This window comes from Trachypithecus francoisi, unplaced genomic scaffold, assembly GCF_009764315.1.
Source record: "Trachypithecus francoisi isolate TF-2019V2 unplaced genomic scaffold, Tfra_2.0 Lachesis_group1, whole genome shotgun sequence".
NCBI lineage: Eukaryota > Metazoa > Chordata > Mammalia > Primates > Cercopithecidae > Trachypithecus > Trachypithecus francoisi.
In genome coordinates this window covers 151,609,968-151,626,431 of record NW_022681454.1, presented here as the reverse complement: position 1 = coordinate 151,626,431, position 16,464 = coordinate 151,609,968, and the positions used below count along the sequence as shown (strand labels likewise).

Genomic DNA, 16,464 nt, shown 5'->3' with positions numbered 1-16,464 from the left:
ATGAAATAATCCTAGGAAGGTGTTTTTGACAAGACCATGAGTCTCATCATTTTTTTTTTTATTATACTTTAAGTTATAGGGTACATGTGCACAACCTGCAGGTGTGTTACTTATGTATACATGTGCCATGTTGGTGTGCTGCACCCATTAACTGATCATGTACATTAGGTATATCCCCTAATGCTATCCCTCCGCCCTCCCCCCAACCCCACGACAGGCCCCTGTGTGTGATGTTCCCCACCCTGTGTCCAAGTGTTCTCATTGTTCAGTTCCCACCTATGAGTGAGAACATGCGGTGTTTGGTTTTTTGTCCTTGTGATAGTTTGCCGAGAATGATGGTTTCCAGCTTCATCCATGTCCCTACAAAGGACATGAACTCATCCTTTTTTATGGCTGCATAGTATTCCATGGTGTATACGTGCCACATTTTCTTAATCCAGTCTATCATTGGTGGACATTTGGGTTGGTTCCAAGTCTTTGCTATTGTGAATAGTGTTGCAATAAACATACATGTGCATGTGTCTTTATAGTAGCATGATTTATAATCCTTTGTAATCATGGATTACAAGTAATGGGATGGCTGGGTCAAATGGTATTTCTAGTTACAGATCCTTGAGGAATTGCCACACTGTCTTCCACAATGGTTGAACTAGCTTACAGCCCCACCAACAGTGTAAAGTGTTCCTATTTCTCCGCATCCTCTCCAGCACCTGTTGTTTCCTAACTTTTCAATGATTGCCATTCTAACCGGTGGAGTCTCACATATTTCTAATTGGAGTTAAAGGAGACAATAGAAAAAGAAAAGAAAATACTTAGAGAGACAGTGGTTTATAATCTTTCAGAATGAATGAAAGAGCAAACTCTCTGATGCAAAAACAAACAAACAAGCACCACAGTGAATTCCAAACAAAGCAAATAAGAATAAATGCATACCTAGAAAGAACATGGTGAAACTGCAGAATGCCAACAATAAAAAGAGCCTTTAAAGAAGCCAGAAAAAGATATTGCCATCAAAACATTGCCAAACTGACAGCTGTAATCAAAGTGTTTACAACTTTAACTTTTCAGATATTTCTAGTGAAACTATCTTTCAAAAACAAAGGAGAAATAAACACAATTTTAAAGACTATTTTTAGGGCAGTTGTAAAATTGACAGTAAAATTGAGCAGGAAGTACAGGGTAACCATATATCCCTCAACCTTACACACGTACAACCTCTCCCACTATCAACATCTGGCATCAGAATGGCATATTTGTTGCAATTGATGAAACTAAGTTGGTACATCGTTACCACCCAGAGTCTATAGTTTATATTAGGGTTCACTCTTGGTGTTGTACATTCTGTGAGTTTGGACGAACGTAATGACACATATCCACTGTACAGAATAGTTTCACTGCCCTAAACATCCTTTGCGCACCACCAATTCAGCCTTCCTTTTCTGCTAACCCCTGGCAACTCCTGATCTTTTGCTATCTCTATAGTTTTGCCTTTTCCAGAATGTCATATAGTTGGAACAATACAATATGTAGCCTTTTAGATTGGATTTTAGCAATCTGGGTTTAATGTACCCCATGTCTTTTCATGACTAGGTAGCTCACTTCTTTTTAGTGCTGACTATTTCATTGTCGGAAGATACCACAGTTTATTTAATCATTCACCTACTGAAGGAGACCTCGGTTGTTTCCAAGATTTGACACTTATGAATAAAGTTGCCATAAACCTTCCTGTGCAGGATTTTACGTGGACATATGTTTTCATCACCTCTGGGCAAATATCAACAAGCACAATTACTGGATCATATGTTAAGAGTATGTTTAGTTTTGTAAGAAACTGAAAAACAGTCTTCCAAAGGGCCTGTACCATTTTCCATTCCCAGTGAATGAGGGTTCCTGTTGCTCCACATCCTCACCAACATTTGGTGTTGTCAGAGTTTTGAATTTTGACCATTTTAATAGATGTATAGTGGTATTTCAATGTTTTAATTTGCATTTCCCTGATGACATACAATGTGAAATTTCTTTTCATATGCTTATTTGCCCTCTGTATAACTTCTTTGGTGAGATAATGCTTAGTTCTTTGGCCCATTTTTTAAAAACTGAGTTGTTAATTTTCTTTTGTTGAGTTTTAAGATTTATTTGTATATTTTGGATAACAATACCTTTATCAAATAGGTCTTTTGAAAATATTTTTCTCCCAGTCTGTGGTTTGTCTTCTCATTCTCTTGATACTGTTTTTTCAGAGCAGAAGTTTTTAATTGTAATGAAGCCCAATTTATCAATTATTTCTCTCAAGAATTGGGCCTTTGGTGTTGTACCTAAAAAGTCACCACCATACCCAAAGTCATAAGCTTTTTCCTATGCTATCTTCTAGGAGTTTTATAGTTTTGAATTTTACACTTATGTCTATAATCTATTTTGAGTTAATTTTTTGTGAAAGGTGTGAAGTTGTCCCATATCTTTTTTTTTTTTTTGCATGTTGATATTCAGTTGTTCCAACACCATTTGTTGAAAAGATTGTCTTTTGTCTATTGAATTGCCTTTGCTTCTTTGTCCAAGATTAGTTGGCTATATTTGTGTGGGTTTAATTCTGAGCTCTCTATTCTGTTCCATTGATCTATTAGTCTATTGTTTTGCTAAATACCACACTGTCTTGATTATCAAAGCTTTATAGTAAGTCTTGAAATTTGGTAATGTCAGTCTTTTGACTTCATTCTTCTTTTTAAATATTGTGTGGACAATTCTGAGTCTTTTGCCTCTTCCTATAAGATTTAAAATCAGTTTGTTGATATCCTCCAAATAACTTGCTGGGATTTTGACCAAGATTGCATTGACTCTATAGATTACATTGAAAAGAACTGATGTCTTGACAATTTTCAGTTTTCCTATACTTGAACACGGACTATCTCTCCATCTTTTTATTTCATTGATTTCTTTCATTGCAGTTTTGTAGTTTTCCTTATGTAGATCTTGTACGTATTTTATTAAATTTATATCTAAGCATTTTATTTTTGGAGATAATATAAATAGTATTATGTTTTTAATTTCAAATTCTATTTGGTCTTTGCTAGTGTATAGAAAAGCAATTGATTTGTATATATTAACCTTCTATACTGTAACTTTACTATAATCTATTAATTTGTTTTGTTGTTGTCGTCATTTTTGTTTTTTGTGCTTTTTAGAGATGGGTCTTGCTCTGTTACCCAGGTTGGAGTGCAGTGGCACAATCATAGCTCACTGCAGCCTCAAGCTCTTGGGCTCAAGTGGTTTTTCTGCCTTAGCCTCCCAAGTAGCTGGGACTACAGGTGCACACCACTGCACCTAGGTAATTGAAAAAATTCTTTTTATAGAAACAAGGTCTTGCTTTGTTGCCCAGGCTGGTCTCAAACTCCTGGCCACAAGCAGTCCTCCTGTCTCAGCCTCACAAAATGCTGGGATTATAGGCATGCACCAATGTGCCTGGCCCCAGGAATTTTTTTTGATGTTGTTGATTCTTTCAGATTTTCTAGATAAACAATTATGTCATGTGTGAATACAGACAGTTTATTTCTTCCTTCCCAATCTGTATATATATTTCCTTCTCTCATCTTACTGCATTAGTTAGAACTTCCAGTGTCATCTTGAAATGTGAGTGGTAAGAAGAGACATTCTTGCCCTGTTCCTGATCTTGGCAGGAAAGCTTCTAGTTTCTCAGAAACAAATTTTTTGAAGACAAAAACTGAGATTTCTACCAACAGACTTATGTCAAAGAAATTTTTTAATGAAAGATTTTTGTTTCCAAAATGAAAGAATTTTGGAATTTTGCTTTGGTTTATGTGTCTTTGTTTTGTTTCACCTGCCATTCTCCATTACTGAAAGTTGATGGTGGTAGCTGAATAGTCCATGTTTTCTTGGTTGCTTATTATATTCTTTTTAAAAACAACAATAGTACTTTATTGGGTACCATTTACATATGGCAATATGCAGAAATACTAAGTGTACAGCTTAATGACCACACAAACAAATATGTGTGTGTGTGTATATATATATATATATATATATATATATCTACACATATACATAAACACTAATAAAATTTAGGTAATGCTGATATTCTAATATTAAAAAAATACACTTTAAGGATAAAAGCATTAAAAGATTTTCTTGATCTAAAATAACTGTGAGAGCAAAACCAAGCAAAATTACAGATTAATCTCCTTTATGAATATATATGAAAGTCACCAAGGAAATATTCACAAAATAAACTACACAATGTACATCAGGCTCAAGCTGAGTTTGTTTCAGGAATGCAGGTTGATTAAACGTTCTCAAGTTTATTACTCTAATACTACCTTAACAAACTATGAAGAAAGAAAACATACAATTATCTCAATATGTAAGGCAATTATGGAGAAAATTTTAAAAATTAATTGGAAATGCATTATCGAGTTTCAGGTTGGACAAAGGACTTACATGTGAAAGGCAAAACTTTAAAACTTTTAGAAGGAAATAGAGGAGAATAAATTACCTCATAATAAGTAGGAATTTCTTTAACAAGACATCTAAAACAATCATAAAGAAAAAGGTTAATACATTGAATTACATTAAAATGAAGAATTCTTTTCAACAATCAACCCCAATTTGTGACATATATACCTAGCAAAGGATTAGTCTCCAAAATATATGGAACTCAAAAGATAATTTTTAAAACTCAAAATCACTGAAGAAAAGACAGACAACCTAATAGAAAAAAATGGGCAAAAGACACAAATGGGCATTTTCCAGAAAGACAGCGGGACTGGCAACAAACATATGGGGGATGCAAATTAAAATAACATAAAATACTACTTGTACCAATCACATCAGCAATAATTACAAAGTTGGATCAGTAACAAGTGTTGGATAGATTCTCAAGCAATAACAGAAGGCAAGTATGAGTACAGTTGGCCCTCCATATCCATGGGTTGTATATTCGTGGATTCAACCAACCATGGATAAAAAGTATTTGGGAAATGTCTGTTCATATCCTTTCCCCACTTTTTGATGGGGTTGTTTGTTTTTTTCTTGTATTTTTGTTTGAGTTCTTTGTAGATTCTGGATATTAGCCCTTTGTCAGATGAGTAGGTTGCAAAAATTTTCTCCCATTCTGTAGGTTGCCTGTTCACTCTGATGGTAGTTTCTTTTGCTGTGCAGAAGCTCTTTAGTTTAATTAGATCCCATTTGTCAATTTTGGCTTTTGTTGCCGTTGCTTTTGGTGTTTTAGACATGAAGTCCTTGCCCATGCCTATGTCCTGAATGGTACTACCTAGATTTTCTTCTAGGGTTTTTATGGTATTAGGTCTAACATTTAAGTCTCTAATCCATCTTGAATTAATCTTCATATAAGGAGTAAGGAAAGGATCCAGTTTCAGCTTTCTACTTATGGCTAGCCAATTTTCCCAGCACCATTTATTAAATAGGGAATCCTTTCCCCATTTCTTGTTTCTTTCAGGTTTGTCAAAGATCAGATGGCTGTAGATGTGTGGTGTTATTTCCGAGGACTCTGTTCTGTTCCATTGGTCTATATCTCTGTTTTGGTACCATACAGCCAACAGACACATGAAAAAATGCTCATCATCACTCGCCATCAGAGAAATGCAAATCAAAACCACAATGAGATACCATCTCACACCAGTTAGAATGGCAATCATTAAAAAATCAGGAAACAACAGGTGTTGGAGAGGATGTGGAGAAATAGGAACACTTTTACACTGTTGGTGGCATTGTAAACTAGTTCAACCATTATGGAAAACAGTATGGCAATTCCTCAAGGATCTAGAACTAGATGTACCATATGACCCAGCCATCCCACTACTGGGTATATACCCAAAGGATTATAAATTATTCTACTACAAAGACACAGGCACATGTATGTTTATTGTGGCACTATTCACAATAGCAAAGACTTGGAATCAACCCAAATGTCCATCAGTGACAGACTGGATTAAGAAAATGTGGCACATATACACCATGGAATACTATGCAGCCATAAAAAAGGATGAGTTTGCATCTTTTGTAGGGACATGGATGCATCTGGAAACCATCATTCTTAGCAAACTATCACAAGAAGAGAAAACCAAACACCGCATGTTCTCACTCATAGGTGGGAACTGAACAATGAGGAAACTTGGACTCGGGAAGGGGAACATCACACATCCGGGCCTATCATGGGGAGGGGGGAGGAGGGAGGGATTGCATTGGGGAGTTATACATGATATAAATGATGACTTGATGGGTGCTGACGAGTTGATGGGTGCAGCACACCAACATGGCACAAGTATACATATGTAACAAATCTGCACGTTATGCACATGTACCCTAGAACTTAAAGTATAATAAAAAAATAAAAAATAAAAAATAAAAAAATAAAATAAAATAAAGTAAGAAAAGTAAAGATAATACAATGGAAAAATGGGAAAATATCTTTAAAAAACACTTCACAAAACAGAACATTTAATAAAATAAATGTTCAATAATTAATAAAAAAAAGAAAATACAGCTTCCTAAATTCCAAAAAATATATCAAAAGCAAGTAAAATAGACCACACAATGAAATATTATATTTGTAAAAGACAAAAGTAGATATACAATAGATAGATGGATGGATGGATAGATAGATAGATAGATAGATAGATAGATAGATAGACAGAATAAACTCCAAAAGTTTGATAACGTACTTTGTGGGGAAACATCACTCTCATACATTGCTGGTGGGAATACCAAGTGGCTTTTGGAAATATCTACCAAAATTATGTATGCATTTGTTCTCTAACTAAGTACTCTCACTTCTAGAAATCTATCTCAAAGATAAACTGGCAATAAAACAAACAAACAACCAAAAAAAAAAAAAAAGTATTTGGAAAGAGGGTGCTTGCATTTGTGCTGAACAAGTACCAACTTTTTTCCTTATCATTATTTCTTAAACAATACAGCATAACAACAATTTACATAACATTTACATTGTATTGGGTATATTAAGTAATCTAAAGATTAAAGTATATGGAAGGGTATGCATAGGTTATATGCAAATGCTATGCCATTTCTACATAAGGGAGTTTAGTATCTGTGGATTTTGATATCTATAGGAAGTCCTGGAACAAATCCTCCACAGATCCTGAAGGATAACTGTATAAACAAGTACTCTGGAAAACGAGTTGGCATTATCCAGTAAATAAAGTTAAAGGTGCCCATGTCCAATAACGCAACAATTCTACTTCTAGGTAGATAAACCTAGATAAACTTTTGCATATGAATACCAGGAGATATACAAGAATGTTTAAGGCAGGCATGTTTGTAAGAGACAAGCAGACACACAAATAAATAAAAGTCTATAAAAATTTCAATACTCACCCAAAGCAAAAATAAATTATGCTGTAAATTATAGCATATTCATAAAATAGAATACTCTTTGGTGATGAAAAATGAATTATTCCTACATGCCTCAACATGAACAAATCCCAAAAGATAATTTTTTAATATACATTTTTATTGCATATATTTAAGGTATCCAACACGATGTGATGGGATACATATAGTTACATATAGTGAAGCAAATTAACATATCCATAATCTCACAGAGGTACCTATTTCTTCTTTGTTTCTGTGGCAAGAGTAACTAAAATCTACTCAGCAGGTATCCCCAATACAGTGCAATTTTATTGCCTATATTCTCTCTATCCCCTGCCCATAACAACAGTTTTATTCTCTATCTCTGTATATTTGACTTTTTCTTTTAGATTTCACAAATAAGCAAGATAACGCAATATTTTTCTTTCTGCATCTGGCTTATTTCCCTTAGTATAACATCCTCCAGGTTCACTATGTGTGGCAAATGGCAGAATCTTCTTTTTCAATATTGAATAATATACGTTCAGTGTAAGAGAACTATATGTATATGTATATGTATATCACAGTCTATCCATTTGTCCATTAACAGACACCTAGGCTCTTTTCATATCTTGGCTTTTGAGAATAGTACTGCAATGAACATGGGAGTGTGGATGTCTTTACGAGGTGATTATTTCATTTACTTTGGGTCTATGCTCAGAAGAAGGATTGCTGGGTCAGATCATGATGGTTCTCATTTAAATTTCTTTAGACATCTCAATATTATTTTTCATAATGGTTGTACCAATCTGTAACTCTACCAACAATGTACTAGGGCTCCCTGTTCTCCACAACTCCACCAACATTTATCTTTTGTTTTTTTGATAACAGCCATCCTAATGGGTGTGAGATGATATCTCAATGGTTTTTATTTGCATTCTTCTGACAATTAATGATGTTGGGTGCCTTTTCATGTATCTGTTGGCCACTTTTATGTCTTATTTGGAGAAATGTCGACAAGTGCTCTTTTCCCATTTTAAAATCAGGCTATTTGATTTCCTATTATTGAGTTGTATGAGTTCTTTATTAATTTCGGATATTATCCCCTCATCAGATGCATGGTTTGCAAATATTTTTCTCAATCCATAGGCTGTCATTTTATTTTGTTGGTTATTTACTTTGCTGTACAAATCTTTGTAGTTCAATGTAGTCTCATTTATGTATTTTTGCTTTTGTAGTCTGAGCTTTTTTTTTTTTCATTTTTTGGTGTGATATTCAAAAAATTATTTCCAAGGCCAATGTCCAGGAGCTTTTTGTGTTCTCTTTAAGGAACTTTATAGTTTTAGGCCTTACATTTTATAAATTTTGCATATGTGTGAAAATTCAATTTTCTCAGCACTATTTATTGAAGAGCCTATCCTTTTCCCACTGTATCCTCTTGGTGTCTCTGTCAAAAATTAGTTTACTGTACATGTTTGAATTTATTTCTGGACTCCATTCTGTTACACTGTGTCTGTTTTTGTGTAAGTACTATACTGATTTGTTGATTATAACATTGTAATATAATTTTAAATCAGGAAGTATGATACCTCCAATTTTTTTCAGAAGACAATTTTTAGTGAAAAAAACCGAGGTATGGAAGAAAACAAACAGCATGATACTACATATGTAAAGTTGAAAATTATGTAAATTTAAGCAATAGATTGTTTAGACATATATACACTAGTTGCAAAATCTATAGAGACAAGGAAGACAACAACAAACATAAAATTCAGGTATATTAATATTAGCAGCCTGAGGAGAAAGACTTGCAACTCATATTTATTTTTAACCTACTCCTCTCCCTGCCCCCAGTATATAGACATAGTTAAGCAAGGAACTCAGTGCATTGCAAACTGGACACTGAGAAAGTATTAGATAAACCAGTTTGTGTTGACTTTCCCTGCTGTTTTCTTCTGATTTACTTCTTGACTTCATAAAATAATTTTTTTTTTCACAAAGCATGGAGTGGTACCACAAGAAAGAATACTTACGTTTTCAAACAATTCTTCAGTTTCTCTTCTCTCCCCTCACGTAGTTCTACGTCCTTCTAGTTATTTTAGAAATCAAAGCTGTGCTAAGAACAGCTACCTTGAATATTTCAATAGCACCTTTTCAAAAGCTGCCTCTCTGAACCCTTCAGATGAAAAGGAAATCATTTGGTCTTTCAAGTGACCTGATTGAGACTCTACATCTGACAAATCCAGCTCATAATTTAGATGAAACTGTCCATGATCTCATCCATAATCAGCATAAATTTTTGTGGTATGCTTCTTTTCAGTAGATGCATTTCTAAATAATACCTGAATCCCATTTTGAAAGAACTTATTTTATATGTACCAGAATTCTTGACTATAACTGTGAGATGTAGACTTCCAATTATGGGTTCATGCTACAGTTTATAATTGCACCATACATTTCCTTTTGTAAAAATACATATTTTCCTCACGTCTATTCTTCTTGGAGCTCCACTTTTCATGAAGAGTATCTCTGCAAGAAGAGAAAGCTGGTTTCTCCATCAAAGCTGAGGAACTGGCATGTCAGTGTCTTGTAGGATCTGAGCATTTTTCAACAACGTTTGGGTCTTAATCCTAAGAAAATAAACAGAAGTTAATATGAGTCAAGCAATATAGACCTCTTCTTTGGAGCATTCTTGTGCTTTGGTGTTTAACATAGTCAGTGTCTGGCAGGTAACTAAAGTCAAAAAGAAAAATAGGGAGATTATCTTTCAAAAAATAGTCATGAACTGATTTGTCATAAAATTTAGTATGTAATGCCAGAGAAAAAGCAGAACTATGTATAATTCACGGTTATATACTTCCATTTTTTCTTTGCCATTTCTTAGATATAGTATATAAATTCTGTAAAACATGCAAATTAACTCATTTATGTAATTGATTACTTATAGTTAATAATTATTTGCTCAATTTTACCATGAACCTAAAGCTGCTCTAAGGAATAAAGTTTATTGAAACAAAACACAATTATCAGAGACATTTGTATTTTTATGAGTATACTGTCACTATGAATACCATCCTGTTCCTAACCTAAAGATGACTGGCAAAGTGCAATTTTTAGAAAGTGGACAATGAAGACAATATCCAAAACAACCTTATGATCCTAGAAAAAAGTTCAGATGTGATACATATGGTCACCTCATCTGAGTTGTCATGTACATGGTCCAGAGTCAAGGCAGATGCAATTCACAGGAAGGGTTAACCTCCATTTAGTAGCAACAATCAGATAATTAGAGTGACCCATTCCCCAGCCGGTCCACTGAGAGTTTTTCCTCTTTTATATCAAATAAACAACATAGTTAAGATACATTTGCTATATTTTGGTGATAAAACAAAAAAAGTTCTATTAATCACAAACTCTATCCCATTACAAAAGTTTACTGTTTTGAGGCCGGGCGCGGTGGCTCAAGCCTGTAATCCCAGCACTTTGGGAGGCCGAGACGGGTGGATCACGAGGTCAGGAGATCGAGACCATCCTGGCTAACACGGTGAAACCCCGTCTCTACTAAAAATACAAAAGCTAGCCGGGTGAGGTGGCGGGCGCCTGTAGTCCCAGCTACTCAGGAGGCTGAGGCAGGAGAATGGCGTAAACCCGGGAGGCGGAGCTTGCAGTGAGCTGAGATCTGGCCACTGCACTCCAGTCCGGGCGACAGAGCGAGACTCCGCCTCAAAAAAAAAAAAAAAAAAAAGTTTACTGTTTTGAGTTGGACTGAGTTATTGTTCAGCAAACACTCACTCCCTCCCACCTTTTCCTCAGAGTGGAATATATTTTTCTACCTTTGGGCTTACCTGTGTGACATGCTTTGGCCACTGGAAATTAGCAGATGTGACGCAAGCAGCAGCCCTCAATATGATTGAGTGGTGGACACATTGTGTTGTTCTCCAGTGATCTGCCTGGAGAGCAGGGCCTTTTTGGCCTCTGTCCCATCATCCTAAGTTGCAGAATAAAAAATGTGGAGGTGACCCAAACCCAACCCCAAACCTAGAACCAAACCCAGCCAACATGTAACTTGAAGCAGAGCTGCCCTGCCCAGCTGAACCTGCATCAGCCCAGCTGAAGTTGACTGTGAGTGTGAGAATAAATGCTTGCTATTGTGAGCCACTGAGCTGTGGCGAGTTTTGCCATTATGGTGGCAATAACTGTTTTACAGCTATAATCAGAAGTGTAAAGGTCAGGTTGCTATGACTCCTCTAATAGTAATGGACTTGGCTCCATTTACCTCACTCTGCACTGCTCTATGAAACTAGGGATTCAGATTTCAAGGTGTTTTAGTGCCTTGAAGGCCCAGGGGATCCCCATCAGATCCCTGTGAAATCTGAAGGGAGGTGGAAGGAGACAGAGATGGGTGTCCCTGGGGTTAGTGAAGAGCAGCTAGAATTTGGAACTTCTAGGGCCATAGCAACAATGGGAAAAATGGTGGAAGAGACTATACCTGCATTCAGGTTAGCAGGCATGCTGTTCTGCATTTACTTAAAAAAACGGGATGTCCTCCTTTGAGGGAGATGTACAAAGAGTTATTTTAGAACATAGGTAAGTTATGTTTTTAACAGCCAACTGTTGAGATCAGCAAAATTATAACCTAGGAAAAGTGTCACTTTCGAGGTAAAAACTGCATATATTTAGAGAAATGATACACTATATGTTTGCAGTGGGAATGTCAATTGGTCTAAACCCTTTGGAAAACATTGGAGTAACTGGGAGAACAAACATATTGGGTAAAGTTGAAGAAGATCATATCTTATGAGACAGTGGTTTTCCTGCTGGGTATGTACCATAGGCCAATGGGTCTCAATAGGACTGGTGCCACACCTGGGAGGCAGGTCTGCTTATAATAGTGATGGAGGGTGTGTGTGTGTGTGTGTGTTACTGCCATTTAGTAGGTAAGAGCCAGATATCCTGTATGTCCTGAAATTTGGATGGTCTCATTGAAAAAAGAATTGTCCTGGGTCCTTCATGACTTTAGAAGGATTAGTAGAACATTTATATAGATGGGAAACCTGATTATAATTATCTAAGAGTATAACATAACCCTGTTTTAGATATAAATAATAAGTACTCTGTAAGGTCTTAATTGTATGCCAAATTTTTCAGAGATGCAACTACTAGATAAAGGCAGCCTGAATTGTGTTTTGTTCAGAACGTTACCAAGAGTTCTTCACATCACCAATAGTTGTATCACTTCCAGTGTTTGAGTTACCAGTTTGACAATCTTCTATCACTCTTCATCTGTGAACTGCTTCATCATGTCTCTTAACGTAGTGTAGTGTATTTGTGGTTACTGACATATTGAAATACATATTATTTTATTAAAATTACTGTTCTTACGTTTTTACTTTGTATCATAGAAAGTGTATCGCAGTGATTTTTTAAAATGTGTGAAGATAAGTTATAAATTTCATTTCAAGATAGTAAGTGGGGTGATACAAAACATTTATTAATAAAAGAGTATATCAGGTCTGATTGTGGTAAGAACTACAGCCCAAGATTAATTCACATAAGTACCCAAAGATAACATTAGGTAGAATTGTGTTCTCCAATACAATAGTTATTAATCTCATTAATTAAAACTAAACAGACTAAGAATGTGATTCTTCAGTCACACTAGCTACATTTCAAGTGCTCCATAGCCACATGTGGCAAGTGGCAACAGTCTTGTTGAGTGCAGATATAGGACATTTCCATCATTGCAGAAAGTTCTTTTGGACAGTTGGCAACAATATTTAGGGTATCAAAAAACTGGAAACAACCTACAAATATCCCACTTATCCATTCCCCTTTTAAGAAACAGGGGACATGGAGGAACGGATAAGTAAGGCAACAGGGGACAGGGAAATGCATGAGTAAGTGAGATATTACACAGCAATGAAAATGAATGCTTACGTGTATCAACACAAATGAATCTCATAAATAACAATGAGTGAACAAAGCAAAAAGAAGACCTGCATTTTTAGAGCATTTAAACATAAAATAGTACTATATGTGGTTTAGGGATCCATATGTAGCAAAGATATTTTTAAAATGCATGAGGTTGATAAATAAAAAATTCAGGTTAGCAGTTACCTATGGCAGCAAGGGAGGAAATGGAGAGGAGTAAAATGGAGGTTTACCTGCAATGGTAATGTTTCATTTCTTCCTGGGTGAGGAAGGCATACAAAAATTCATTATTCTTTATATATTTTTGATATAAAGAATATAAGTTTTAATGTATTTTTATATATTAGATATTGCAAAATAATTTTTTCAGTGAAGGAACACTCATGAGCTCCTAAGAGCATGGAGACCTGTTTTGCTCATGGTTCTATCCTTAATGCCAAGCAAAGTGCCTGGCACAGAGTAGATGCTCAATTAATATTTGTTGACTAGTCAGTCAAACATATAAAGTAAAACTTCACATATTATAGTTTGGACTCTAACACAGATGTAATGTGCTTCCATCTCACCCAATCAGGGTATCCAGTAACATAAACTCTTTTTTTTTTAAAGAGACAAGGTCTCACTCAGTTGCCAGGCTGGAGTACAGTGGTGTAATCATAGCTTACTGCAGCCTTAAACTCCTGGGCTCAGATGATCCTCCCACTTGAACTTTCAGGTAGCTAGGACTACAGGTACATGCCACTATGCTTGGCTATTTTTTTTGTATTATTATTCTTATTATTTTTGTAGAGACAGGGTCTCACTATGTCGCCCTGGCTGGTCTCAAACTCTTGGCCTCAAGCGATCCTCTCGCCTTGGCTTCCCAAAGTGCTGGGATGATAGGTGTGAGACACCATGTCTGATCACAAACATTTTCTTAATCATACATTAAAATTACAAATATCTATTAAGGGCCAGCTATAGGGCAGGAGCTCCTCCAATGTTAGGGGTACAACAATGAACATAAACTAACTAAATATGGCAGGGGAGAGAATACAGATAATAAAGAAAAAATAAGTACAGTAGATAATAAGTCACATGGAGACAAGTGCCCTTAAGAAAAATAAAGCTGGAAAGGGAAGGGAAAGAGAAAATGTTAGATGTTAGGCACTATTAAATAGGGTAGTCGGGTTGTTCTCTTTGAACATGTGACCGTTTAGCTAAGATTTGAAGTGAAGGAGGGGGTGATGAGCATCTGAGTGGGAGGGAAGAGTGTATACAGACCTCAAGGCAGTGGCTGCTAGGAAAAAGAGGCCAGTAGGGCAGAAGGAGTCTGAATGCCTGGGAGAGGGTCAGAGACTGGGCACAGCTTTCTAAATCACTGTAAGGACTTGGCTTTTATTCTACGTAATACTGAGGATTTGCAGCAAAGGAATGACATCACCTGGCTTACATGTTTAAAGAATCACTCTCTTTTGAGAATGAGTGATGGTAGGGAAGTAGAAACAGGGAGACCAATTAAGATATTATCACAGTCATTCAAGTCAGAGATGATGGCAGCTAGAACCAGAGTCGCAACAGAGGAGGTGATAAGAAGTAGTCAGATGCTTGGCTTATTTTGAAGATGCGGGCACAGCTATCATGTATCCAGGGTACGAGGAAAAAAAAAAAAAAGAGCACTCAGGGATAACAGGAAGATTTTTGGCTTGGAGCTGCCATTTGCTGAGAAGAGGCAGGGAGCTGGTTGGATGGGGTTGGAAGTGCAGTTCAGTTTGGGAAGTGTTAAGTTTTAAATGTTTACTAGGCACTCAAATGGAGTTGCTAAGTACATAGCTGGTATACGAGCTTGAGGTTCAAGGGACACATAGAGGCTAGAGGAATAAATTGGAGAGCCATTGGCATATAGGTGGTATTTAAAGGCAAAAAATAAGATCAGATCATCCAGGGAGTAACTGTAGCTAGCAAAGAAGAGAGGACCAAGGGTCGTGTCTTGAAGCACTGCAATCAATGTATAGAAGTCAGGAAAAGGAGGGGGTGGAGGATCAGATAATGAGGTAGAAGACATCCATGCAAAGGCAGTGCCTTGGAAACTAAGTTGAGAAAGTACTTAAAGGAGGGGAGGAGTAACCAACTGTGTCAAATTATGCTCAGGATTTAAGATGATGACAATAATAGACCATTGTATTAAGCAAAATGAAGGTTATGGAGGACCTTGGCCTGGGCAGTTCTAGAGGAGTGGTACAGGGGGTGTGAGACTCTTCTTGTACAGGGCTCAGGAGAGAAAGGAATAAAAAGACAGACAACTCTTTTGAGGCCATTTTCTGACTAATATGACTTTAGTCATATTAGAGAATCCATGTATTCCTGACTAAACAGATGCCAATACATACTGGAATCCAGAAATCTAAACATATCATATCTTATCTCAAAAGGATAGAACACAAAGCAGCAAGAAAAGTTCACTTAAGCATAAGAGTTTTCTTCACTTTCTAGAAACAAAAAGAACCACCCAGAGAAACTGTCTGAACTAGGGATCCTGGTAGAAGAAATACTCACCTAAGTGAGTTGATCAACTTTCTCTAATTTTATGTGATGCTAAATAAGCCACCTTTAGTTGTCATTGAATCAGATTTTCCTACTTGTACATTAGTGGTTGGAAAAATGGTTTAGCTCAGCTCTATTATGTTACTTGCTAGAAAAGCCACTTATCTCATGAGAATAACCTCAGGGACCAATTAACTTGTTGATTTATCCAGGACCAATACAGATGATTCTCAGATAAGTCAAGCTTAATGTTCAAGAATCATGACAGAAAACCAAGTGTGGTCGTGCATGCCTGTAGTTCCAGCTACTCAGGAAGCAGAGCTGGGAGGATCTCTTGAGCCCAGGAATTTGAGGCTGTAGTTGTGCAATGACTGCATCTGCGAGCAGTCACTGCACTCCAGCCTGGGCAAAATAGCAAGACCCTGCCTCTTAAAAAAAAAAAAAAAATAGAACCCCCGGTGAGCTCAGGAGAGTTAATAAACAAGATGTGCCAGAAGGACAGGCCTCCGACCCCTACACCTGCCTGTTCTCACCTTTACTCAGCCACTATCTAAGGGGAAAGACTTACATGTGAAAGATTGACATTAGCTTATCATCAGAAACACTTTTGGACACCCTTCAACAGCTGCTGTCAGACCAAGAGCTGAAGAAAAAAGAATAGACAAAGCA

The 16,464-nt window shown here is 36.4% G+C and overlaps 1 long non-coding RNA gene across 1 annotated transcript in view; it reads right to left on the bottom strand.

Annotated features, from left to right (window-relative positions):
* Positions 1-9,693: 9,693 nt before the first annotated feature.
* LOC117086056 overlaps positions 9,694-16,464 on the bottom strand; it is a 77,272-nt gene continuing 70,501 nt past the window's right edge. Inside the window, exon 4 of the long non-coding RNA XR_004438190.1 lies at positions 9,694-9,971. This is a non-coding gene — a long non-coding RNA (uncharacterized LOC117086056). The remainder of the gene's footprint in view (positions 9,972-16,464) is intronic.